Source organism: Tursiops truncatus, chromosome 12 (genome assembly GCF_011762595.2).
Source record: "Tursiops truncatus isolate mTurTru1 chromosome 12, mTurTru1.mat.Y, whole genome shotgun sequence".
In the NCBI taxonomy this organism is placed as follows: Eukaryota; Metazoa; Chordata; class Mammalia; order Artiodactyla; family Delphinidae; genus Tursiops; species Tursiops truncatus.
In genome coordinates this window covers 12,375,380-12,401,744 of record NC_047045.1, presented here as the reverse complement: position 1 = coordinate 12,401,744, position 26,365 = coordinate 12,375,380, and the positions used below count along the sequence as shown (strand labels likewise).

General features: G+C 40.1%; 1 protein-coding gene across 2 annotated transcripts in view; it reads right to left on the bottom strand.

The window, feature by feature from the left end:
* The window catches only part of MYO6 (myosin VI), a 142,686-nt gene extending 116,679 nt beyond the window's left edge, over positions 1-26,007 (bottom strand). For both annotated transcript variants that reach the window (XM_019929322.3, XM_019929323.3), the window contains exon 1: positions 25,779-26,007. The gene's annotated coding sequence lies outside the window, so the exon portion shown is untranslated. The remainder of the gene's footprint in view (positions 1-25,778) is intronic.
* Positions 26,008-26,365: the final 358 nt, after the last annotated feature.

Here is a 26,365-nt window from a genome sequence, read left to right as displayed (position 1 = left end):
AAATATATTATATTGTACAATATTTGTAAGGTGCTTTAGACTTTGACCACAATAAGTAACTTAATCGAAATGGAGATAGAAAAGCACTAACAAAAGTGAAATTTACGTCAGAGGGAACTATTTACAAACTTAGCTGCGTAGTTTATGATCAGGTCCTTTTAATACCATACTCATATTTGTTTCAGTTAACTTATCATATAGATCATGCCAGTACTAACCAAAAATCACTGAAACACGTACAAAATACTTAAATAAATTTAACACTGCAAATGCTACACTCTTGAGTACTATATCTGAATTCTAATAATAATCCATTACTTGCCACTTTTCCAAACTACTAAAATGTATTCTTATTTCTCCATTCCTCTAAATCAGAATATAATATGGTATCTTGGTTCCATATTTTATTAAACAAGCTGCATTTTGTCAAGTTTGCGAATGTTTCCCAAGGTCTTAGACTTTAAAAAATCTGATTCTAGAAATTGAAAAGCAAAGAATACTTTTCTCCCTGTGTTACAGCTTGAGTGAAATGAAAACGGAGTTAACTAAAATGAATTGGGGGGAGGGATTAAGTGCTTCTTTATACACAAATTCAAAACAATTTTTTTTACTTTTTAAACACAAAGTCTCTATTTCAAACAGCCAGCCATGCCTCTGTAAAGACTTGTACCAGAAAACCATATTTTTTTCCATCTTTATCATTACATTCTGATATTTCCCCTTAAGAAAAATATTATTATATATAATTAAACAACGAGATACTTTTGTCACGCACCACAGTGATTAAAAATTAAAATCCAATAACATCGAGTTGTTCTGTTAGTGAGACTACAGAGTGGTAAATTCTCTGAACCAGCACTTCCTAGGACACCCCAAGGCTATTTATTGTAGCACCTGTAAATAAGAGGGAAAAACTGCAAACAATCTAAGTGTCTAGCAAGAAAGAAAATGGCTGAACAGCTATGCAATATCTGGACTACGGAAAACCATGCACAATCAAAAGCAGTAAAGTAGATCTTAACCTTTCAACATGGCCACCTAAGGCCTGTCCTTACATGAAAAAACGAAGCTGCAGAACATTTTGCGGGGTATTCTTATGTCAAGACACACATACAAAACGACATACTTCTACAAGCCTAAAGCCGTAAATAACAGTAAAAGATACAAATGTATACACACCAAAATGAAAACAATGCTTAGTTTCCAGATGGAGACCAGGTAGTGTCCAGGGGAATATGGACTCCAACTGTACTGTTTTGATCTGTTGTGGCAGATCACTTATTAGTTGATTAAAATGAACACAGTGTAAAAGATATTACTCAAAAAATTTTTATGAGGCTTTAATAAAGAATATGGAGGAAGTGGGACTTCCCTGATGGTCCAGTGGTTAAGACTCCAAGCTTGCACTCTGGGGGGCACGGGTTCAATCCCTGGTTGAGGAACTAAGATCCTGCATGCCGCGTGGCATGGCAAAAAAAAAGGAATGTGGAGGAATTAAAAAATAAAATTTCCCCAATAACGATCCAAAAGATCAGATTTTTCTTAGTGATAAAAGAAAGATGATTAAATATTATAATTTTAAAATAAGTTTTCAACCATGCTCCAAAATAAATTACAGATAAATTACAGTTAATTAGGAAAAAAGAAAGTAGAGCATAACACTTCTCTGATTTCACAGTAAGAATTTAATTAATAATGTTTTTTAAATATATATTAAAATAGGAATACTTATTGTTTCTAAGTGATGGCATTATAAATGATTTTTCTTTTCTCCTTTAGACATTTCACAGTTTTCAAATTTTCTGAAGGACAGCTACCACTTTTATAATCAGAAAAAAAGTTATCTTTAAAGTAACTTTCATCGAAAAATATCATAAATTATATGAAAACTCTAATCGGTGCTACAAGTGTGTATGTGTTAACAAGTTTAACAGTCTTTCTTCCACGGCTCGACTTGTTCAGGCTGGGAAAAGTAGTAAACAAAACTTCAGGATGGAGGTCAAAAAGGGGAATACACAAATAAATAAATTTAGCTTTCTAATTTTTCAAAATGATTGGTCGAACCCTAACAGTTATGCAAACAAGCAGATCTTGTCTCCCCAGTGTATCCCGTATCACATCATCCTCCCTAATTATTAAAGAAAGGGTTCTTTCAGCTCTAGTTTCATCTTCCTTAAAAAGTCCTTTATTACCATTGCTACCAGTTTCAGGGCTTCTTTGTAAGCAATATTCTAGGTACCTGGGCTCATTAACCCCTTGACTGTCCTAATCTCAACTCCTCTGAGAGGTTTTATGTTGACGAGATGACCTAGAATTTATATTTGGAGAAAAAACTTTTTAAAAGAAGTAGACACTATATTCACAGTTCAAGTTTGTGATTCACTTATTCACTGAATAGACAGTTATTGAGCATCTATATTACAACAGGGCCAAGTACTAGGCCCTCAACACACGAGAATAAGATCAGCGCGTTCACAACCTACCAAAGAAGAAAGACAGGCAAACTGTGTTGTAGAGCAACACAAAGTGCTCAAAGAATTGCCAGGGGTATAGGGACAGTGAAGGACAGGGACCAGGACAAAGGAGACCCATCTTGAACAGAGTATTAAAAGATGAGCAGAATGAAATCTTAAAGCAGTGACGTGCTACACATTCCAGGAAAATAAAACAAAACTCCAGTGTGCTCTACATGTCAGGATTCACACTACTTGTAAGTATCACTAATTACTGTTCCCAGGAATGCATGAGTTAACTCCATTAAAAAGCCACTTTCGGGCTTCCCTGATGGCGCAGTGGTTGAGAGTCCGCCTGCCGATGCAGGGGACACGGGTTCGTGCCCCAGTCCGGGAAGATCCCACGTGCCGCAGAGCGGCTGGGCCTGTGAGCTGTGGCCGCTGAGCCTGCGCGTCCAGAGCCTGTGCTCTGCAACGGGAGAGGCCACAGCAGTGAGAGGCCCGCGTACCACCAAAAAAAAAAAAAAAAAAAGCCACTTTCCACAGGTCTATAAGGGTAGCACTACGAATTTCTGACACAAGCCACATTCCCTCAAACAAACGTATAGCTAAACATCAAAACTGTTAACCAATAACAAAATAACATTAACAAATAACAACCAAATAAGGTTGAGGCCTTGAACGGCCTCACTGGAAAAGGAGAGGACGCTTTTTCAGGTCACATGCACCCCCTGACCTGTATTTGGCAAGCTGCTCCCAGACTGTCCGCAGATAAGCAACACAGCTCTCAAGGCAGGAGACTGAGCTCGGGCAGAGCCAGGCGTCCACTGGCTGCTGCTATCCCCATACTGCCCGCAGATGAGCCAAGGTAGGCCTGGAACCTGAGAAGGTATATTTCCAATCTGGACAGTTGCCAACGTGTCCCATTCAAAGTATCCAGGGACAAATGCCAGCCCAGCCCCCCCCAGGCCAGGAGCCAAGGCAGCACCTTCTGTTCGCACTCCCAACCCGGAGCTGACCTGCAGGCATTCTTCCGTGCCTGCTAACAGCCAGACAGGAATTTGCTCAGTCCAGTAACTGTGCAGCCTCTAGCCTGACCACTGGCAACCCAGCAACCACAAACTCCAAGTCCTAGAAGGATCATATTTACTGGAAAGAGCACACTGGTCTCTTGGGACAGAATTAAGGATTGCAAAAACAGCACCTTTTTTACAATGCATAAGTGATAAATATCAAAGCATAATCTTGCACACTTTACAGCGAAATCATCCCCCAAGGTTTTAAGCGCCACCTCACAAAAGTCAGGGAAGGGGTGATATTAAAAGCTAAGGGGCGGGAATTCCCTGGCGGTCCAGTGGTTAGGGCTCCACGCTTTCACTGCCAAGGTCGCCAGTTCAGTCCCTGGTCGGGGAACTAAGATGCTGCAAGCCCTGAGGCATGGCCAAAAAGAAAAAAAACCTAAGTGGAAAACTCTCTAAAATACACTGTAAAATTCTAATCATTACTTAAGAAGCCATTTTTTAAAAGGAAGAAAACTAAAAACACCCATGCTGCTTCAGGATATTTCAATATTTAAAGATCTCAATAACAACATAAAACATTACATTCATTTTCTGCTACTGGCAAAAAAAGATCCATAAAATGTAAAGGGATATCAGCAATTTGGTAGCAGAAAGTCACACAAATATATAAAAAGAATATGTCAAAAATAAAAGGTAAGTTTATTCAAACTATTGGATTACAGGAAGGAAATTAACAATGCTTTAACTTTGTACAGGGCTATAATTAATATAAATTCATTAATCCCAGTTGGTACAAAAATATGGCATTATCATGCTTTTAAATAATATCCTTAGAAAAATAAATATAAAATTCACAACCATTTTGTTATATAAAATTAAAACACCAAACATACAAACAAACATACAATACCTCAATAAGAACATACTTGCCTTGGGCTATAAATGGACATTCATCCACTTAAGTTATCAAGTAGTTATTAAGTGGGGCTATAGCAAAGTATTACAGCACTTTGATATCTAAGGGTAGTTACTTTTCTTTATACAGCAACAGGAGTCAGAGAACCCAAGAATCATAAATTCCAGGTAGAGAAATGAAGTTTCCCAAATCACCTTATGGAAATAAAAATGCATTTAACTTTTAAGGCCTTCCGAAAAGGGTGTAGGGGTTACTTTAATTTCATTTTTGTAAAGAATTGGGCTTCCCTGGTGGAGCAGTGGTTAAGAATCCGCCTGCTGATGCAGGGGACACGGGTTCGAGCCCTAGTCCGGGAAGATCCCACATGACGCGGAGCAACTAAGCCTGTGCGCCACAACTACTGAGCCTGCGCTCTAGAGCCCGCGAGTCACAACTACTGAGTCCATGCGCCACAACTACTGAAACCCGCGTGCCTAGAGCCCGTGCTCCGCAACGAGAGAAGCCACCACAAGGACAAGCCCGTACACTGCAACAAAGAATAGCCCCCGCCCGCTGCAACTAGAGAAAGCCTGCGTGCAGCAACGAAGACCCAATGCAGCCAAAAAAAAAAAAAGAATATATAGGCACACACATACACACACACACACAAAACTAAAATATCATCCACCAAAATGCCAACAATAGTGATTGTCTCCACATGGTAGAAAGATCAAAGATTCTTCTTCACTTCATTTTGGTTATGTGGATTCTGCACAATGAACCAATGATGAGTTAATTTCATAGGAGGAGGGGAGCTTAAAAGAGGTCTGATTAGTCCCCAAGGTATTCTACAACCATCCTAATGTTTCAGCACCACCTTGCTCCGTTCGTCCTCCCCATCAAGTGCTCTCACAGCACCCACAGAGCTGCTCCATTCAAGCCCAGCCAGCCATAGGATAAACAGGTGTTTAACGTCTGTATCCCTGCCAAAACACAAGCTTAACGATGGTAAGATCGTGCCTATGTTGATCAGAAACGCACCTCTAGAACTTGGCATAGTGCCTCTACATAGTAGGCAGACAGGTGACTTTAAATAAATCAATGAACAAGCTGGTCTTAATCCCTCATAATGCAACTGAAGATCAAGCTTTCCTCGGTCTTCACTAAAAAATGCTGATTGATGAGTGATCACTGTCTTCTGTCTTTGAAGACATACCTGAATCACCTCAGTCTTTTTTTCAATTTAATCAATTCCAGTCCCCTAAAATTTTCTCCAAATATGTGGCTCTTATTCTGAACCCTAGTTCTCCACAATGGTTCAGTTGTGAAGTTTAGGGTTAATAATAAGCAAAACATTTCAATTCTTATTTACTACTTATTATAACTGGAGGAATAGGCATAACTTTATATAAATTTGGGCAAATTCAATCAAGTGTTTATAAGACCCTCCATACGTAAACATCCTCCTCTCCCAGAATATGAAATTTCAAGTTGCTAAGACTCTCTTTCATTCTCCCCTTTCACCACCATCACCAGCACAGTATTTGCACCAACGGTATTATTTTACTTCTTACAGATTCTATGTCATAATTATGACAACTATTCAGTCTGTTTTTAAGAGACACATATACATAAATGTATAGTCACTTTCTAGCCTCACAGAATCAATTTCAATGTTTTCTGCAAAGTCAAGTAAATATAATTAAAATCCAAATCTCTGAACAAGGCAATTGAACAATCTGCTTTAGTCATCTGTATGTTTACTAAAATTACAAGATCACTAACACAGTTCACATACCATCTCCAAACTTAAGCGTTTCAATAAGGCCCCAATAGTACCTCCACCCTGTAAAAACCTGTGATGACCTAATGTCTCCCTGTTTTATGCAATAAGGCATAAAATCCCTCAATACTCTGCCTCTCCAGCCGAAAATACATCTGTAACTTCATCCACACCTGAACACGTCCCCACTCTTCTCAGAGCTGATTCCTCCACATGTGCTCGTGATGCTGTGTGCTCCCAGCCCTTCCAGAATCTGGGGGCTCCACACTGTTTCGGAACCGGTTTTAGTCATTTCCTCACCATTGCCTTCTCTTTATCAGCAAGATTAGTAAAAACAATGATTTCTAGTGTAAAATGTTTCCTTTACATTAAAACCTAAAACAGCAGTCAAAATGGAGAATTTTCTAATTGGTATGAAGAAACTTTACCTAACTTAGGCTATTTAGACTAAAAAAATAGTAACATCAGTCTTCAAGTATATGAATGATAAGGATTAAAAATGTGTTTATGTAGGTGTATGTGTCTGTACACACACACACACACACACACACACACACACACACACACACACACACACACACACACACGATCAAATGGCCTACATCTCCAGAAGGTAAAATATAAAAATAGAGTGATTTAGGTTAGACATGAAGAACCTTCACGAAGAATCAGAGACAAAAAGAGGTGACGGAAACTTTGTCTCAGGAGCTCTTAAAGATAAAACCGTGAATGACCTGTTTAGAGTGGTTTAAATATGGTCTGCCAGGAAACAAAATACTAGATTCGAAAGAATTAACGTCTACTTCCAAATTTTGTAATGACTAACAAGTATACTATTTTAATAATTTTCAACAATTCTTAAGTCTCAACATAGAATGTGCTCTATTTTTTAAGTCCTCCACGAGACACAGAACATTTTATTAATTAGTGTATAAAAACTAAATTTTTAAAACACTTTGGTCACCAAGAGTTTCTTCAGTTTTTGACAGGAAGTTTTATTTACACAGATTCAACATAAAAGAGAAACAATTGAACGGCACATTGTAGTCACCTGGGGACCTTTGGAAAAGTACTGACACCTAGGTCTCACCCTCCGGGATCTGGGATTTAATGGGGCGAGGCTGTGGCTCAGGCATCAGGATTTTGAGAACAACCATACAATTTATTCTTTCATTTCTAACAGAAACAAATGGAAATTCAATCACTTTCATGTTGATACAATAATTATTTGGAAATTCACCCCCAATTCTCATTTATATTGCAGAGAGGAATAAGGGGAAATTTTCATACTGTCTTATACAAGTTCGGGGGAATTTTTAATGTTCAGGTTGTACCTCTGATTGATTTTTTTTTCCCCTTAAATTTTATTCACAGAGAAAACATTTAGCATCTGGTGTCCAAATGTAAATACTGGAGCTTTGATGAGGAACAATTACAGATAAACGTATCAAATTAAAACATACATTCATTCATTTCTTTCCCTTTTGTTCATTAATCAATTTCTTGGAATATATATACACACCTTAGCAGAGGCCAGTAAAAGGGCACTTTGCAGAATCCTTTTTCAAAGAAAACTTTTGTAAGGAAAAGCATTGCTAACTTATATGCGTATCTTGTAAGTCTATATTTCTATACATTTCTTGGGCAAAGCCATCTACACTACCGTTGTTTACAACACTAAGATTCTTTATATTTTTATCTGTCAAGGTTCAGCTAAACTGTCAATTTGACATCAAAAAAATCAGGAAAGATAAATCAATTAAAACACATCTAGCTTTCAGTTACACAAATAATAGTCATGGGAAAATGTCTATAAAACTAAGCGTATATAAAAAGGAGTAGTTTAGAAGTTCAAATACTAAATAGAGCACAACAGATACTTAACTCTATAATAATAAACATGATAACATTATTTCTGGCCATCTTTTCAAATAGGAATCTCTTTATGTACCTTTATGACAATCTCTCTCTCTAGTATCTCTTTATGGCAAAACAACATATTTTATGGCAATAATTTACTTCTAAGCTTTCTTCATTCTCAGACTCACAATCCCCTTGAAGGTAAAAAAAAAAAAAAAAAAAAAGATTACATCTGGGGCAAATCTCTCTTGTAAAACAAAGAAAAATTCTTGTATTTAAATTCAGATCCAAAATAGGGCAAATTATTGGCACCTTAATATTCTAAAAGTATATATAAAAAGTTATTTTGCAACAGATAAGGCCTTTTAAAAAGTCCTCAATAAATTCATTATTAAGTGCAGTGAACGGCTATTAATTTGAGTGGAATCTGTGAATCATGTGCTATTTTTAAAAAGAACCACAGAGACTTCCCTGGTGGTCCAGTGGTTAAGAATCCGCCTTCCAACGCAGGGGATGCAGGTTCGATCCCTGGTCAGGGAACTAAGATCCCGCATGCCGCAGGGGAAGTAAGCCCGTGCACCACAACTAGAGAGCCCACATGCTGCAACGAAGAGCCCGTGCTCTCCGGAGCCCACGCACTACAACTAGAAAGAAGCCCGCACACTGCAACTAGGGAAGCCCGCATGCAGCAATGAAGAGCCCGCGGGCCACAACGAAGATCCGACGCAGCCAAATAAATAAAAAAAAATTTTTTTAATTGTAAATCTGAAAGATGGAAGAAGCAGGCTCAAGGAAGGAAGGAAGGAAGGACTACATATATACTATTTACAACTCTCATATTTTCTAATTTACATCAGAATGTTTTTATAATTTCACTAATTATTTGTATTTTCTACTCAATTTAAAAGTCTCAGTGTCTCACTTGAAGACAGTTATATATCATTCAAGAATGAATTAAAGAAGATGATCCAATAAAATTAATGCAGCCAAAACAAGTGTCTAAAAGGACAGTTCAAACTGATATGGCTCCTGTGGAAAGGGTATAAAGAGCTTTTTACATTTTACTTCAAATTATTCTGATGCCATTAATGATATATAGAAGGCAAAATACATAGCAAACTTAGAGAAGATAGTAGAGCCCAGAATCAAATCTAAAATATTTTTGCACTGTTTTAATATATACTGAGTTTTCCAGAAATAAAATATCACATAAATTGAGAGAAGACTGTCTTTTATTTGGGTCCTTACCAAAAGATGTTTATTATTTCAGAGAAAACCATGTTACAGAGCAATGCTGATCGTGGTATTTGAGTCACCAATATAACATACCTCTACAGTAGTCTAATCTGCAGTAGCTGCATTCATGACTACTTTACATACGGATGCTAGAGCCTGATTACTTTGTTCTGACTTACAGTATAAGAGCATCTAAGCTTTCACATACTGAAATACGTGCATTAATACCTAATTAATATAAAATATATATTTAAGTTATATGTATATTATATTGTTTATTAATATATTACATTTGTGATAAATGCAAATAATAATTACTTCTTTGTTACATCACTATATTCTTAATTATACATGTATATAGGTATGCATACACATGTATGTGTAGATTGTTTAATTTCAGTGTAGTAAATGGGGTATTACAAAACAATTGTTTTGAAAAAGGGGTCCCAAGTCTGACAGAATAGAGAATCACTAATATAAGTAAAAGAGAGACAAGACTGAGGCCAGACACCTGACATTTTAAAGGAAGAATAGGGGAGAAAGGAACGATGCGGAAAAGTAGACAGGAAGGTAGCAAGCACCCTGGGAGAGAGGACTTTACCAAAGGAGAAAGAAGTCTGAACAAGAGGTTTGTCAGCATCATCAAGTGGTTCAGAAGAGGCTCATAACTGAAACTAAGCTAATGGATTTGAAAATGGGAAGGGCACTGGCACTGTCGGAGCAGTTTCAGTATACAGTAGTTGAAGCAGAAATGATACTGCAGTGAATAAAAGAGTGAACAGAGGAAAAACAGAAACAGCTAGTAGAAATTTGTATAGTAAGGGAAAGAGAAATAAGGCAAAAGAACAAGGAGATGACAGGGTATAAAGAGGAGGTTTTTGTGTGTTTCCGGCTTTGTTGGTTAGGCTAGAAAAGACCTCTGAGAGGTTAATTCAAACTTATTTTAGATACCAAACCCCCCAATTACAAGTTTGAGGAAGTACTCTCTCCTACATACTGAAATGCTTATAGATGATGAATTAAATGATATCTGGAATTTGATTCAAAATAATGCAGGGGGAGGGGGAATAATTAGATTTTTTTTTAAAAAAGTAAAATAAGATTAGCCATGAGTTGTTAACTGATGAATCTGGGTGATGGTACATAGGGGTTCACATGCTCTTCTTTTCTGAATACGCTTAAAACTTTCCACAATAAAATGATTTTTCACAGAAATACTCTCCAAGGAGGCGGAGTCAAGATGGCGGTGTGAAAAGATGCGGAGTTAGCGTCTCCCCACAACTCGGGCGCCTGCCAGCCGCTGGTAGGGGACTTCGATGCCCAAGGAGACAGGAGGAACCCCAAAGTGAACAGGTGGCTTGCAGGAACTCGGTTCATGAGCCCGGGGGCGGGCCTGAAGCTCCTGCGGTGCGAGCTCTGAGTCTGAACCACTGGACTAACAACCTCAGACTCCAGGGAATATTCATCAGAGTGAGGTCTCACGCAGTTCCTCATCTCAGCACCAAGACCCAGCTCTACCCAATAGCCTAGGAACTCCAGTGTAGCATCGACATATATACACTACCGAATGTAAAACAGATAGCTGGTGGGAAGCAGCCGCATAGCACAGGGAGATCAGCTCGGTGCTTTGTGTCCACCCAGAGGGGTGGGATAGGGACGGTGGGAGGGAGACGCAAGAGGGAGGGGATATGGGGACACATGTATGCATATGGCTGATTCGCTTTGTCGTGCAACAGAAACTAACACAGTATTCAATTATCCTCCAATAAAGATTTATTAAAAAATAAAATACTCTCCAAAAGATGCTCAATTACTTTTCAATTTTCTATATAATCATATCCTGCTCTCTCAAATGTCAAACTGATGATATTGATTTTTACCACGGTAAATAACTGAGTTTTTTCTTAGAAATGATTATACACTAATTGCTGAATTATCTCAATTTCTCACTTAATCTTCCGTCTGATCACAGCAAGCAATTTCATAGTCAACTAGATGAAAAAAAGAGGTGAAAAAAATAGATGCAATCTGATCCCAGAGTTCTGGGTCACAAAGTTCAAAAATCTATCCCCTAAGAATTCTATCGGACAGTATCCATACTATAGCTTAAAAAGAAATGCTTATTTTCTAGCCATAGCTTTATACAAAATATCTCTGAAATTACCTCTAAATTTTTAAACTGCACAATACTGATAGAAAAAATGAATTCTGAATTAAGAGGTATTCCTGAATTAAGAGGAATTATCTTTTCAGTTCTGCCACTAATTTGGCTGTATGACCTTAGCAAGTCTCTTAACCTCTCAAAACCTTGGCTTCCTCAACTTCTTGTTAAGGAATTGGAATTAAATTAACTGGGGGGTAATGTCTGATTCTAACTGTCCAGGCTCTAGGTCTGGTCTACAGAAAACCTGAACACACAACTCCAGTGGACGATGATCTAGACCAGCGGTTCTCCAAGTGTGGCCAATGAACCTCTGGAGATCCCTGAGACCCTTGCAGAGAGTCAACAAGGTCAAAACTGTTTTTAAAGTAATACTAAGACATTTGCCCTAATAATGCAGAACCAATGATGGGTAAAACTTCTACCACTTTAGCTAAAATCAAGGCAGGGGCACCAAATTGTAGCAGTGGTCACTGCTGTCACAGTCAAAAGGATGCTGCCTCATGTAAGAATACCTCTGATGTGCAACTAGAGATGATCATACTTAGTGAAGTAAGTCAGACAGAGAAAGACAAATACCATATGATATCACTTATATGTGGAATCTAAAATATGACGCAAATGAACTTATCGATGAAACAGAATCATGTACACAGAGAACAGACTGGTGGCTGCCAAGGGGAAGGGGAGTGGGGGAGGGATGGATTGGGAGTGTGGGATGAGCAGATGCAAATGATTATATATGGGATGGATAAACAACAAGGTCCTACTGTACAGCACAGGGAACTCTATTCAATATCCTGTGATAAACCGTACTGGAAAAGAGTATTAAAAAAAGACTCTGTGTGTGTGTGTGTGTGTGTGTGTGTGTGTGTGTGTAACTGCATCTCTTTGCTGTACACCAGTAATTAACACAACACTGTAAGTCAACTATAGTTCAATAAGAAAAAGAATACCTCTGATGAAGCAGTAAAATGTATTGGTTTTATTACATTTTGATCCTCAAATACACATCTTTTTAATACTCTATATGACAAAATGGGGATTGTGCATAAACTACTTCCACTGTAAAACAAGGTATGATGTTGCCCCAAGGAAAATATTTCCGGGAGTGTTTGAGCTGTAACCTTCAGGAACTGACTCTTTTTCATGAAACACTATTTTCACTGCAAAGAATGACTAACAAACCTTGGTTATTCAAGCTTGAGTTTTTGGCAAACAAGGTTTTGTTTGTTTTTTTTTTTAACATCTTTATTGGGGTATAATTGCTTTACAATGGTGTGTTAGTTTCTGCTTTATAACCAAGTGAATCAGTTATACATATACGTATGTTCCCATATCTCTTGCGTCTCCCTCCCTCCCACCCCCCTTGTTTGTTTTTTGAGTGAAGGCTGTCACATCAAGGAAAGCAACTGACAGTACTTGTTGACAATGATAAGATTCAAGTGAAAGCAGAATCTGGGAAAACCCACATCTGCCACCTTGAACGTACAACAGCTTATACTGTTTAAGCTTAAATACTTAAAAGACTTTTCTGATGAGATCAAAATATATTACATATATTTCGAAGATCTGCATAACTCAGTGGAACAGTATGTTCCAAGTGACCATTACACCATATTATAAAACCACATGTGGGTAAAAGATCCATTCAAAGTGCAAAACTGGACAATGGATTTTAATGTAACAGGGTATAGAAAATTCACTGATATGGCTTAAAATTCCACTTTGGAACTTTAAGAAATTACCACTTGGTTAGTGGTGGTGAAGGATCGAAGAATATACACACCATTAACTGAAAAGGTCAAGCTAATATCTCCTTTCCCAATGAGATATCTACGTGAGGGAAGATTTTCTTCATACACAGTTCAACAAAAAAAAAAAATAATGCAACAAACTGAATTCATGAGCAGATATGACAACCCAGCTATCTTCTATTAATGCAACAAACTGAATTCATGAGCAGATATGACAACCCAGCTATCTTCTATTAATGCAACAAACTGAATTCATGAGCAGATATGACAACCCAGCTATCTCCTATTAAGTCAGACATGAAGGAGTTTTACAAAAGCGTAAAATAGTGGCACTCTTTTCACTCATTGTTGTTTTGGAAAGTAACTATTTTCCATAAAATATGTCATTTCTGTTAAAATGCATATATTATTATCTTTAAATAGACTAAATATATTTAAAGTTTCTAATACAGTAAATATCAATAGGTATAACCAAGTAGATAAGCAAAATCTTTACAGAGTCCTCAATAATTAAGAGTGTAAAGAAGTCCGAAGACCTCTGACATCTGCTGGTCTACATAAAACTTCACCAAATCATTTGCTGGCAGTGCATATACTCTCCAGTCATTCACGATCTAGGATGAGTAGTGGGGAATGAAAGAAGATACACATATATTACATAACTGGTGATGAATACTATAATACAGGTGTACTTCCAAACTGTAAACTGGGGAAAGCGACTTTGAAAGATTTAATTCAAGCAGGTCCTGAGAGATGGGTAAGCCTGACTAAAGGAAAGTACTCCAGACAAAGGCCTGTTTGAACAAGAGTAAGGAGGTGGGAGAACGGGGACATGTCTGCGGAACAGGTCGATGGGGCCAGAGCACAGGACAATGGCAGAAGTGTGACGAGTACTGAGGTGGAAATGTGGGGCAAGAGATCAGGCCTCAAAGGGTTTCAGATCCCACAGTGAAAGTCTGGACCATCCAATGTATTAATAAAGGGCTAACAGGGATTCTTATTGAGCAAGGGATTATTACAATCAGATTTCTACTTTGAAATGGAACTCTAACGGCAATGCACAGGACAGACTGTACACTGAGGGAAAGGGCCAAACGTAGGGAACTACGTATGAGAGAAAAAGGAGTGAGGCCAGCACTCGGTCAGAGGGGGAGGAAAATGACGGCCAACCTTCCGGAAGCGGAACAGGGTTTGGCAACTGACAGAATATGACAAGTGAAACGGGAAAACGTGAGTAAAATTTCTGAGCATGAACAATTAGGGTAATGAGGGCATCATAAGGGAAACAGGAGGAGAGGCAGTTTCTGCGAGGAGGGCTCTGAAGGAAGTATGTGAAATTTTAAGATGTCTGGAGCATCAATTTGGAAATGCTGGTCAAGATTATACAGAAAGAAATTTGGGGGGAATTGGGCTTCCTTGATGGCGCAGTGATTAAGAATCCGCCTGCCAATGCAGGGGACACGGGTTCGAGCCCTGGTCCGGGAAGATTCCACATGCCGCGGAGCAACGAAGCCCACGAGCCACAACTACTGAGCCCATGCACCACAACTACTGAGCCTGTGTTCTAGAGCCCGCATGCCACAACTACTGAGCCCATGCACCACAACTACTGAAGCCCGTGCGCCTAGAGCCTGTGCTCCGCAACAAAAAAAGCCACCGCAATGAGAAGCCCACGCACCACAACAAACAGTAGCCCCTGCTCACCGCAACTAGAGAAAGCCACGCGCAGCCACGAAGACCCAACACAGCCGAAAATAAATTAATTTAAAAAAAAAAAGAAATCTGGGGGGAATTCTGCATAAGAGTCAGAAGCATGGAGCTGATATAATTATCAGATATAAGAACAGAGCAAGTAGAGCAAAGTGCCACGCACAGGATTTTATGACACATGAACAGTAAACACATGGGCCGACAAAATCACGCAGTAAAAACCAAACTGGAGACCTGCGAAGTGCATGACCACAGGCGCTCAGAAGAAAGAATTCAAGGAAGATTAGTGCTCAGTAGCCGAAGAGGTTGGAAAAGAATAATGATCTAAATGAGGCCACTGGATCTATTAATTAGGAGGTTACAGAGTAGTCTCTGTTGCATGTTCAGGGACAGAACACAGATTACAATGGAACTGGGTTCACAGCCTCATTAGCAAGGTATTAGGTACAGGAAATAAATATTTCACCCAGGGCTACATGAAAATTATGTTTTCCAAACAACAGCTTGTCTGCCTTTCAACCATAACAATTTTTTTAAAAAACTCTCACTCTAAACTTTGCCTGTTATTTTCAGAGAATGTATTTCAGACTCGTAAAACACCAATTTTAGCATTTAAACAGAACATTAACATTTACCTAATAAATTTTATGACACAAAAAGAATTTACTGTTGTGCTATATATTGAACCTCAATCTACTGCTTAAAAGAACATTATTCTTAGTCGAGATAAGCCTACTATAGTACATTTTAGTACAAATTCAACAAATAGCATCTGTTTTAAAAAAAGAAAACCATTAACCAATCCCTCTTTATTAACAGTACCAAGCACAATATGAAGTCACACTTAATTTAGGCATATTTATATGAAATGTGTGTTTAGCCAAATCACCCATGTTTATGCAAAGGTAACATGGGAAAGATCCATACTTGTTAGTATAACCTAGAAAACAATCATTTGTTTGACAAAAAGATTCTTCCCTTTACAAAAGAAGTCACTGTCGGGATCCTTTAAACAAGCAGCTTTCCAAGGATAATAAAAATATATATAATTTAGTTATTTATTTAATTTACACAAAACTTTACAGCAATACATTTGTTTAAAGCAAATTAATGATGTAAGTAAAAGGGGTAGTTGTTCAGGGGTTTAAAACGCATCCAGAAGGGTTTAGACCCTACCTGTCCACAAAGTCCCCCTTCTCATCAGTCCTAGGAGAGGCTGGAGCCCTCTGAACAGCAAGGACCAGCGGGCGGGGACACCCAAGGGTGTTGCAGAGGACCTATGCGCCCTGAACTTGACATCAAGCAACTGCCGCCCGAATGTCAGGGTGTTACCACCCTTATTTAGACAGAGAAGGAAGAACAGCTTAATCCTGAAGGGTTTGTTGACTCTTTAAAAGAACACACAGAGAAAGGTAACCTAAAATTCTAAATCGGGCAAAGGCTCTGGATCCAGGCCACCTGAACGTCCTCTCAGCCCTGCCTCTCACTACTTGTGTCACCTCAGCAAGCTACTTAGACCTCAGTTCTCTCAGCTGCAAAATGGGGTAAGAAAAGCCACCACACGGGTCACCATTAGAATTAAATGAGACCAGGACTGTAAAGTACCCAGTGGTGGCATATCACTGGCCCTCAAGAACTATTAGAACCGTACTGTTCTAGGGTCATTTGGGGCCACTCCTTCAAAGCATCGTCATAATATATGGCCACCTTCCACTGTTCAAGCTTGCTGATGTACTCAGGTGTCTGTATGTCCCGAAAATAATCTAGGTCAATGTTGCTGCCAAACAGAATCGTAGAGAATAGGACCAAAGTGCATGAGATTCTGGACCAGTTCCAGAAGCACACTTTTAATAAATAATAGACCACCTTCTGACACACTAGCATTCTTGTGTGCAGCCGTAAGACTATCTCCATTTTTGCTAATAACTCATTAAAATCACCAAATTAAACTAGTTTATAAATTCCTAATTTATGCTGCACCCCCCCTTCAAAAAAACAAACTTATCAGTAGAATCTATCTCTAGAAAATACAAAATTCTGACTGAACTTTTTTTCTCTGGCTTCTAAAACATCTGAAGTGAATCTGGTCATATGTTCAAATTCATTCAGTTCTCCTCCCCTCCCATCAAGCACAACAGATACATAAACCGTCTTGCTGTTCTCATCTTCAACTCAATAATGACAGACCAGAAAAACAGAGAAACTAATTCATTCCTCTTCAAAACACATACACATGTATACTTTGTTCTTCTGCAAAATACCAGGATAACAGACAGCAAATCTTGCCCACAAACCAAAACACAGCTGTTTCATCTAATTTTAGAAAAAAAATAACAAGGAACCAGAGAAAAGTTCTCTCTGGAAGAACTCAATCCTCAAATCAGGGAAATTCAAAGAGCATAACAAGGAAAAACCGACAGCCTCAATTCTTTCCTGCGGGATACTAATTCTATCAGCATCAAATCGAAATAAACAGTATGTTTTCAGAAGATTCCACAAAAGTTTGAACTCTCCCCTTTTAAAGAAAGAAAAAGGCCCACTTACAGAAAAATAAAATCTAAATGTATGATTTCCAAGCATAGGAGCTATTTTGCTTATTCCAAACCTTTTTCTGTTTTCCACCATACTCCTTTAAAGACAAGCTGAGACACTTATTTGTTCCAAAAAACAAAACAAAACAAAACAAAACCCAAATATAACATTTACATGTAGCCTTTACTTGTATGGTCAAGTCTCATAGCCAGGTGCTGGTGACTGATTAATTTGCTCTCCTTTTCTGGAAACTGTGAACAAGACCCAGTCTAGCTGCTGCTTAATCTGAGTACAATCTTGGACTCTTTTTCCCCCGGAACCCTCAAGAGAAGACATATCAACTATTCTAATTGTTTTGGGGGGAGTAATGCTCAGACACTAGGGACCTTCATATCATCTCTTTAAGGAGAGAAATGTTTTTCTTTAGTAATCCTCAGGAATCTATCCAAACTGAAGAGCATGGACTTAGACTTTTAGCCAGGTATCAGATTAACTAGGTAAAACTGGCATTAGCAGAAGACAGTTGAATAACAGCAAACTGCGACAGATTTATACAGGAATTTAATGCGTCTTTAAAAGGACTTGAGGAGGAAGAACAATTATGTCATAAGAGTCCAACTTCTATGAACTGTGCCCTGGTGTTCTTGCGCTCAAGAGTCCAGGTGAACGGGAAGTATAATTTCCAGAAGGCAAGGGACTTTTCTTGCCAAAATATTTTAAACTTATTAAAAGCTATTTTTAATGAAAAACATTTATTCTATCACAACAAGACTACCTGATGAAGAAAATTTCAGAAAACCTCATTAAGGCATAACAACATATTAATAAAAGTGCTTTATGTTAACCGACCTAGATTATGTTTTTCATCGGGTTACATGGATCATCAAATTTCCTGAAATAACTGTTTGATTAAATGAGAAAGTGAGGGCTTCCCTGGTGGCGCAGTGGTTGAGAGTCCGCCTGCCGATGCAGCGGACACGGGTTCGTGCCCCGGTCCAGGAAGATCCCACATGCCGTGGAGCGGCTGGGCCCGTGAGCCATGGCCGCTGAGCCTGCGCGTCCGGAGCCTGTGCTCCGCAACGGGAGAGGCCACAACAGTGAGAGGCCTGCATACGACAAAAAAAAAAAAAAGAAAAAAGACAGGTAGTCTCAAGCACTTTGCAGATATATCACAATGCTACAAGCGATTTAAAATGCACCAAGGCAATGCTACAAATTCCCAAAGGTTCCAATCGATGCCCAAGTTATCCTCCACTTGCTCCACTGCACCTCCACCCCTGTTCTGCTCTGCCCCTGCCCTGGCAGGATAAGCCGGCACAGAGCTAGGCTAACCTAGGCTCCCCAGCTGCCTTCTAGCAAAGTCACCAGCCAGGGAACTTCCCCCCTCCCCACCGGGCCGCCTCAAAGCCTCAGCCCCACCCAGCCTCCTCCTCAAGGCCAGCTCTCTGCTTCCGAGACCTCCAGAGAGTGAAGGGCTTCTCACCATTGCTATTCCCTGGGTGCTTCACCACCCCATGCTTGCTCCCTGCCCCTGCAGTCTCTTCATCTGCACCATCCGGGATGATATCTCTTTCCTGCTGGGACCTCGCCTGCTGTGGCTAACAAGACCAAGTCTAGTTATTCAAAACAGTACATTATCTAAAGAAATCCAATTAAAAAGGGGACTTCCTTGGTGGCACAGTGGATAAGACTCTGCACTCCCAATGCAGGGGGCCCGGGTTCTATCCCTGGTTGGGGAACTAGATCCCCCATGCATGCCACAACCAAGAGTCCGCATGCCACAACTAAGGGGTCTGCGTGCCACAACTAAGACCCAGTGCAACCAAACAAATAGTTCAAAAAGGTCTTAAGATCTAAACGAGCATTACTTATATGTTACTGCTATTTGTATAGTCGTTTAAAAATTAAATATAAGTAGCTCACTTCCAAATGAAGCTGGTTAATAAGTTGAAATACTCACCACAATTAAATTTAGGTGTGAAATTTAACACTGCATTGTCATCTCAAGATAAATGCTATGAGCTCCAAATAAGCTTAAAAGAAGAAAGAAAATCAATGAAGAGATTCTGGTAACCGATATTTCACTTCCTTTTACCATATGCTGCCTGGTTAATCAGAGCAACTTTTTGCTGTTATTGCCAACACCCTCCCAAAGCAGAGGATGAAGAAAAGCTTTCAACCAGTGGTTCTCAAATGTTGGTACACAAATAAATCAACTGAGAAACTTGTTAAAATGCTACTGCCCATGCCCCACCCACATCTCTCTGACGTGTTTTTACTAGTTCCCCGGATAATTCTTGGTACGCACCTAAATTTCAGAACTACTTGAAACTGGTCAACTTCAAGATTTCACCCAAATCTCCAATACACAGCTTTTTTCCTTTTGGATGAGCATTCCACATTAAACATGGAAAAGAAAAAGCAGCCAAAACAGTAACAATAATAATGGACACTAGCTATGTGCCAGTGTGATATGTGCTTTCCATGTATTAGTGTCTAATCCAGTCCTCACGAGAACCACACCAAGTAAGTAATATTGTAGCCCCCATTTTACTAACTGAAGCCCAGAGAAACTAAGTAATCTGACCCAGCTAATAAGTGGCAAAACCAGGATCCCCTCACCTCTGCCTGTCCTCTTACCCTGGAGGCGGACAAGCAAGCACTTATGCACAAATGCAACTCTGGAACCTGGGGGCTGGAATACAGAGGCTAAGCCTGAGGGGCCAGCAGTTGGGCAAGCAATAACGCCCCATCCCCCCAACTCCCACCGCACCCATCCCTCGCTCACCAAGCCCTTCCACCTACATGGTGTGCCATGACATACTGGTGGCACGTCGCAAGTCTACCCGCACTCTTTCCACATGAGTACCTACAACCACATGCTAAGGACGACAAGGGATCCAATCCCAGCTCCACCAACTTACTGGCTGGGAGCTTGAGCGAGTTTAACATCCCTGTGCCTCTCTCTCCTAAGACACGAGAGTCTTAATGCCAAGTGCATGTGGCATTAAGGTGACATAGTGATTTTTTTTTTAATGTCTTCTATTTATTTATTTTTGGCTGCGTTGGGTCTTCGTTGCTGCACGCGGTCTACTCTTCGTTGCAGTGCGCGGGCTTCTCATTGCGGTGGCTTCTCTTGTTGCGGAGCACGGGTTCTAGGTGCATGGGCTCAGTAGTTGTGGCTTGCAGGTTCAGTAGTTGTGGCTTGCGGGCTCTAGAGCGCAGGCTCAGTAGTTGTGGTGCACGGGCTCAGTTGCTCCGCGGCATGTGGGATCTTCCCTGACCAGGGCTCGAACCCATGTCCCCTGCATTGGCAGGCGGATTCTTAACCACTGTGCCACCAGGGAAGTCCGACATAGTGATTAACTGAGCTACCGTACATAAAATACTTGCTTGACATGGTACCTGCCACACAGCAAGAGCTCAATAAACAACAGCGGCTACTAAAATTATACTTTGCCAACCCACTGTCTTACGAAAGCCAACATTATCAGTCCTGGGTCCCACTTACTTTCTCTCAGCCTTATTTCCTGAAACTGTGATAAAAGATGGAATATATTCTTATATATCAGGAAGCAACTGGTAACAGTGCTGTAACTCAGTGGACTAAAGGCCAGGAGCAGAATATTTTAGAGCAAATGAGGCTTTTAGTAGCCCTCAAATTGTACCACTTTGACAACTATTTCCCAACTTTAGGGTCAGCCCTGTTAATCACATACTAGAATGATGAGTCTATAATTAACTTAATTCAAAACAACAACAAAATGTCACTCAGTACAAGGACTTGGTTTTATCACCTTATCGTCGGCACTCAGAACAGTGCCTGGCCCATGACAGACACTCAAATATCTGTGAAATGAATGAAGGCATAAAGGTACCAACTGAGACACGCCTTAGCTCATTAGCAAGTCTTTACAAAAGCAAGAATAATCAGATCAATATCAATGTACCAAATAATAAAACTTACTTTCAAAATTCCTCCAGAATATTTTTCTTTTTTAAAACTAATTGTTGGCTTTCCCTTAAAAACACTGCTACTAGAAAAGTTAATTACCAACCTCGACTCCATCAATCTATTAAAAATGTTCAAGTAGTTCCATAATACTACATCATGCTCACCTTCTACCTTACGTTAAAAAACAAGAAGAAAAAAGTGTAACTACATATTTAATAATTATCACTTTAGCTATCCTGACTATTCAGAATTGCCTGAACCATCTGAATTAAATCCACAAAATGAAATAAGTCACTGCTGAGAGGTTAACCCTTACTAAACCTAGGAGTTAGAGACCTGGGGGAGGGAGGACTCCATGGGAACACACAGATAGCAGTTCCATTCTCAGTGACGCTTCTAAGCAGCCTCACATATGACCTTGAACAAAGTACTTATCTTTGTGTCTCCATTTTCTCATGTGCAGAGTAAGAACAGATGTACCACATCTACTTCATCAAGTTGTTCTAGGACCAAATGTACATAAAACGATTTCCAAAAGAGTAAAGCGTCATTCATGTAGGGTGTTAACTTCTGACATAAACAGCTTCAGGTTTTAAATGGATGTTTCTGTTTATCTTTCTTTTCACATCTGTCCCACTCCTCCTATTTCCTAGATCCAAAGATCTGCCACAACAGGGAAGAACCAGTTCCCATCAACAGCTATATTTTAAACACAATGAACCATCGATAAATATCTGTTGAAAAAGATGCTCATCCACATATAACAGAAATTTTTTAAATTCTGTGATATGTAATACCTTACCTTGTAAAGCTTAAGCAGCAGGTTACCTTCAAATAAAATGACAAGTGATGTAAGGTGCATAAAAGATGCCTGTGGTTTTGCCAGGAGCACCACCTTGCTTTGCCCACATTACTCAGCAGGCATGTGAATATCACCTAAGGAATGTGCTTCAGTATTTTGGTTTCACTGGAAGAGACAGGTTTTATAAATAGAAAAGGACTTCCCCTCTCTTCAACACTAGCAAGGTTTCTAAAGATGCCAGATCTGTTCTGGTTTTACTTCCCATACTTCAGTACTCACAGGGAGAACTTTTGCTGGACTTGTGGTCATTTCTCAAACCACTATGTCATTCTTACACTACTCAATGAGAAAAGAAAGCTTATTTTTGAAAACCATAAGTAGGACGATATACTTATATTTTAAGATTATTAACAGTCCACTAAATCTGTCAAATAAAAGCATAACTGTTTTAAATGTAGAACATCCTGGTTCCTCTGAACATTATATAATGCCTCAAAAACAGAATTAAGCTTATTTAACTTTAGTTAGTTCTTGATTATCTACACACACACACACACACACACACACACACACACACACACGAAAGCAGATGTGTTACAGATCATCCATTAATAATTTACATTAAGCCCTTGGATGATGGTTTTGTATTTACAGTTGAATATGAGTATCCTTCCTAATAGTTCAAAACAAAGACATACCCGTAACAGAAGTCACCCAACTGAGCCTTCCTACCAATTTTCTGTTCATTTACCCAACTACATTCTACTGCTGAAATGACTCATTTGCTACAAAAGATGGACTTTGTGTGCTCACTTTGTTCTTTGTGTCTATTACAGCTCAAGGGACATTCCTGAAATAAACACAGGACATTAAAAAAAAAAAAAAATTGTCCTGATCTAACAGGTCACAATTTAATCAGAATCTGAAAACCATTTTTCCCCTTAGTATTACACAGTTAATTACATAACATTTAAAAGGCAGCTACTGCATTTACAGGCAATAACCTATCTCATTTTTAAGTTCTACCCTAACCAGGTACATTACATTATTCACTTAAGCTACAATGAAAACCAGTGTTACATTACAGCCTAATTCTAGTTCCTACAGCCCATCAAAATTAAAAGTGCACAGTATGTATAATATTCTGGAATTTACCCCAGAAATGATAAAGCAACATCATATCACTGTTCAAGGCTGTCTACTTAAGAATGAAGAAACAGACACAGAATTCAAAATTAATTCTGAGCCCCATTCCTGGCCCTTCTTAATGTCACTCCTCTGTACCTTGTTCAAACCTCCAGTTACATTCTTTAACACAATACCAGTTCTGCAGGTTTACCAGAATAGTCTACCAATTGCACTGAGATTAAGGCAACCTGCTCTGGTGGAAAGGACTGAGGTTTTATGGTCAGAAGACTTGGGTGTGAATCCAGACTCTCCCTGGAGCTACATGACCTCATGACCTTGAGCAAATATTCAATTCTCTGAGCCTAAATTTCCTCATGTGTAAAAAGGACAAGACCACCAACCTTGAAAACTATTTTGCAGATCAAGTTCCTCAGTTAGTGTTCTGATTATGGCAGATGCCTAATAAATGGGTGACGATCTTATCCTACTAAAGGGCCAGTCACATTACTACCAAATGTCTCATTGTAAGGATCAAAATTAAACTGTATGAGATTTATTACACTTGTCATACATTTTCAATCTTTTACTTAAAATGTTTTAATATAGAGAAATAAAAAATTCACAAAGGTTAAACATCTTTATAAAACTGACATTTTACATAACAGACATGGGGATTCAATTATCAGCAGACTGAAAATCAGTTATTTTTTTTTTAATGTCTGGGGTGCTTATATTTATTCAAACCTCACATAGTCAAATTTTTTTAAAATTTTAGTTGTATTTTTAGAACCCTGAGACAGCCCGTTGTCTAAACAATGGGCTACATAATACACCACAGTCTCCAGGCAAAGTCACAACAGGATGAAAAAAGAGCCTTCAGCTTCTCTCAGATTTCCTGGCCACTGTTATTTTAAAACTTGATCACACAAACATAAACAGAGAAAAAAATCCATTTCAGATGAGTTCCATGGGTTATGATTTATGATATTTTTAAGACCTTGCATGAATTTACATTAAATATTGCAATAGCTTATTATATTTTTCTTGTCCACGTTTCCAAGCACTAATGAAGAATATATGTATATTATATATACTTTTAAATATTACATGCATAGTGAGTTTTTAATCATAATCTTTTCTTAAAGTTGCTTATCACTTCCATTACTCCCTTTTAAAATTAGTTTTTGAAAACTAAAATGTAACTTAAAAAGCCAACAATTAAATAGCATGTCACACAGAACATACAAATGCAACAGGCAAACCTGAATAAGACTAAAGTAACTTCTGTTTACCGCTATGCAAGTAATTCTGCACAACTGAAAATACTCTAAATGAGGTGGATATTTAAAAGTCAATGAGTTATTTTAAAAGGCTGCTTTGTTTCAAGCTCTGGCTATAGACCAATTTGTGGTGTTTCTAAAATTAATAGTAAAAGACACCAAGGTAATTTTTTCACTAAACAATTTCCAATGCAAACCACAACCCAAGACATCTTAGTTAATTTGTACAGAAATGTCCTTTTGCTGTCAACCTTTGTACCATGACTATTACCAGCCCAAGTTCAAGATTCACATTTTATCGTGTGAACAGTGCTCAGCTAAATCTTAAGAATATTAATCTTTTAAACTCTCAAACCCTGACGACATTTAGCTATATTGCATCTACACCGCCAGAGCATAACAAGGAAAACTTTTATCTACCACGTACAGCAGCCTATTAAATTGGGGCAGTGTTCCTAGCTCCTTAGATCTCTAGATTAGGATTTAAGCATTCCTCCACTACAAACTTCACCCCAGATAAGATGTAACACGTTTTCTAAACCTGTATGGAAATAATTCTGACACAGATGTTCTAGTAATAACCCTATCAAATTATTTTCTTACCCCAGAGTTTGAGCATTTTAATCGTTTTAAAGAGTTTTGGGAATTAAAAAATGTAAAAATCTCTTGTTCAGTAGCAGATATATAAATTAACGTACCCAAAATACTTGACCAACTAAAGACTAAAAATACATCTTTATACAGTCCCAACCTGGGCTCCTACAAGATTAAACTAATTGGGACAGCAGCTGATCCTCACATCCCAGAACAAAAAGCACTATTCCTGCACTGAATTTTAAGCCTGTTTACGAAAGAGAAAACTATCACGGGACGTCCAGGTCAGAGCTGGACACCTGAGGGCTCAGCTTCTACCTGGAAGCCAGAGAAGATACCCGAAGGCATCCTGGTGGTAACAGACTCTTGAAAGAAGACTCTCATTGTCCTGTGGAAATGAGACCCACCCCTGCGCTACCGGGAGCCGCCGCCGCCCGGGCCCACTCATCACCTGCTTCACCCCCAGCGTCCCCGGGAGATGAACCGAGCCAGCTCGTCTGCCCCGGGCGGCGAGAGGAGGCCCCGAAGCAAGGCCAGGTTGGGGGAGCGAGGCTCCGGGAAGTGGGGCCCCGGCGCCGACGCCCCACCGCGGGCGTCCCGGGGCACTCACCGGTGCGAACGCGAGGGCAGGTGCGTGGCGGCGGGGCTACCTGTCGCCGGTGAGGCGTGGGGGGGGGGGGGGGGGGAGGGAGGGATGTGGCGGGCGAGGAGAGAGGGCGACGACGCGGACCGGCACCGGGACGGGGCGGCGACGGTGACCGGTCTCCAGCTCGCTTCCTGCTCGGACAGATCCCGGGTCCGTCTCCGCCCGCCGGCCGGCAACCCGCCGAGTCCCCAGCCCCGCCGCGCGCACGTCACGGCTACGGAGCGCCCGAGGGGGCGGGGGCGCCGCGGACCGGCGGGCGGGGCGCGGGAGCGGGCGCGGGCGCGCCGGGAGGGGGCGCTCGGCGCGGGGCCGCCCCGCCAGTCCTCGCGCCGACCCGCGGCGCCGAGACTCCGGAACCTGGAGGGCGCGCGGCGGCGCGGGGAGGGGCCGTCCCGGGCCTGGCCCACAGCCCTCGTTCCTGCCACCCCGCGAAACGGCCTCCTTCGCGGGGGTTATTGCTCCAGGCGCCTGCAGCGCACCCCCGTGGACTGCGTGCGGGCAGCGTGCAGTCCGGCCGCCGCGGGAATCCGTTCCGGGAGGGGGAGTGTTGT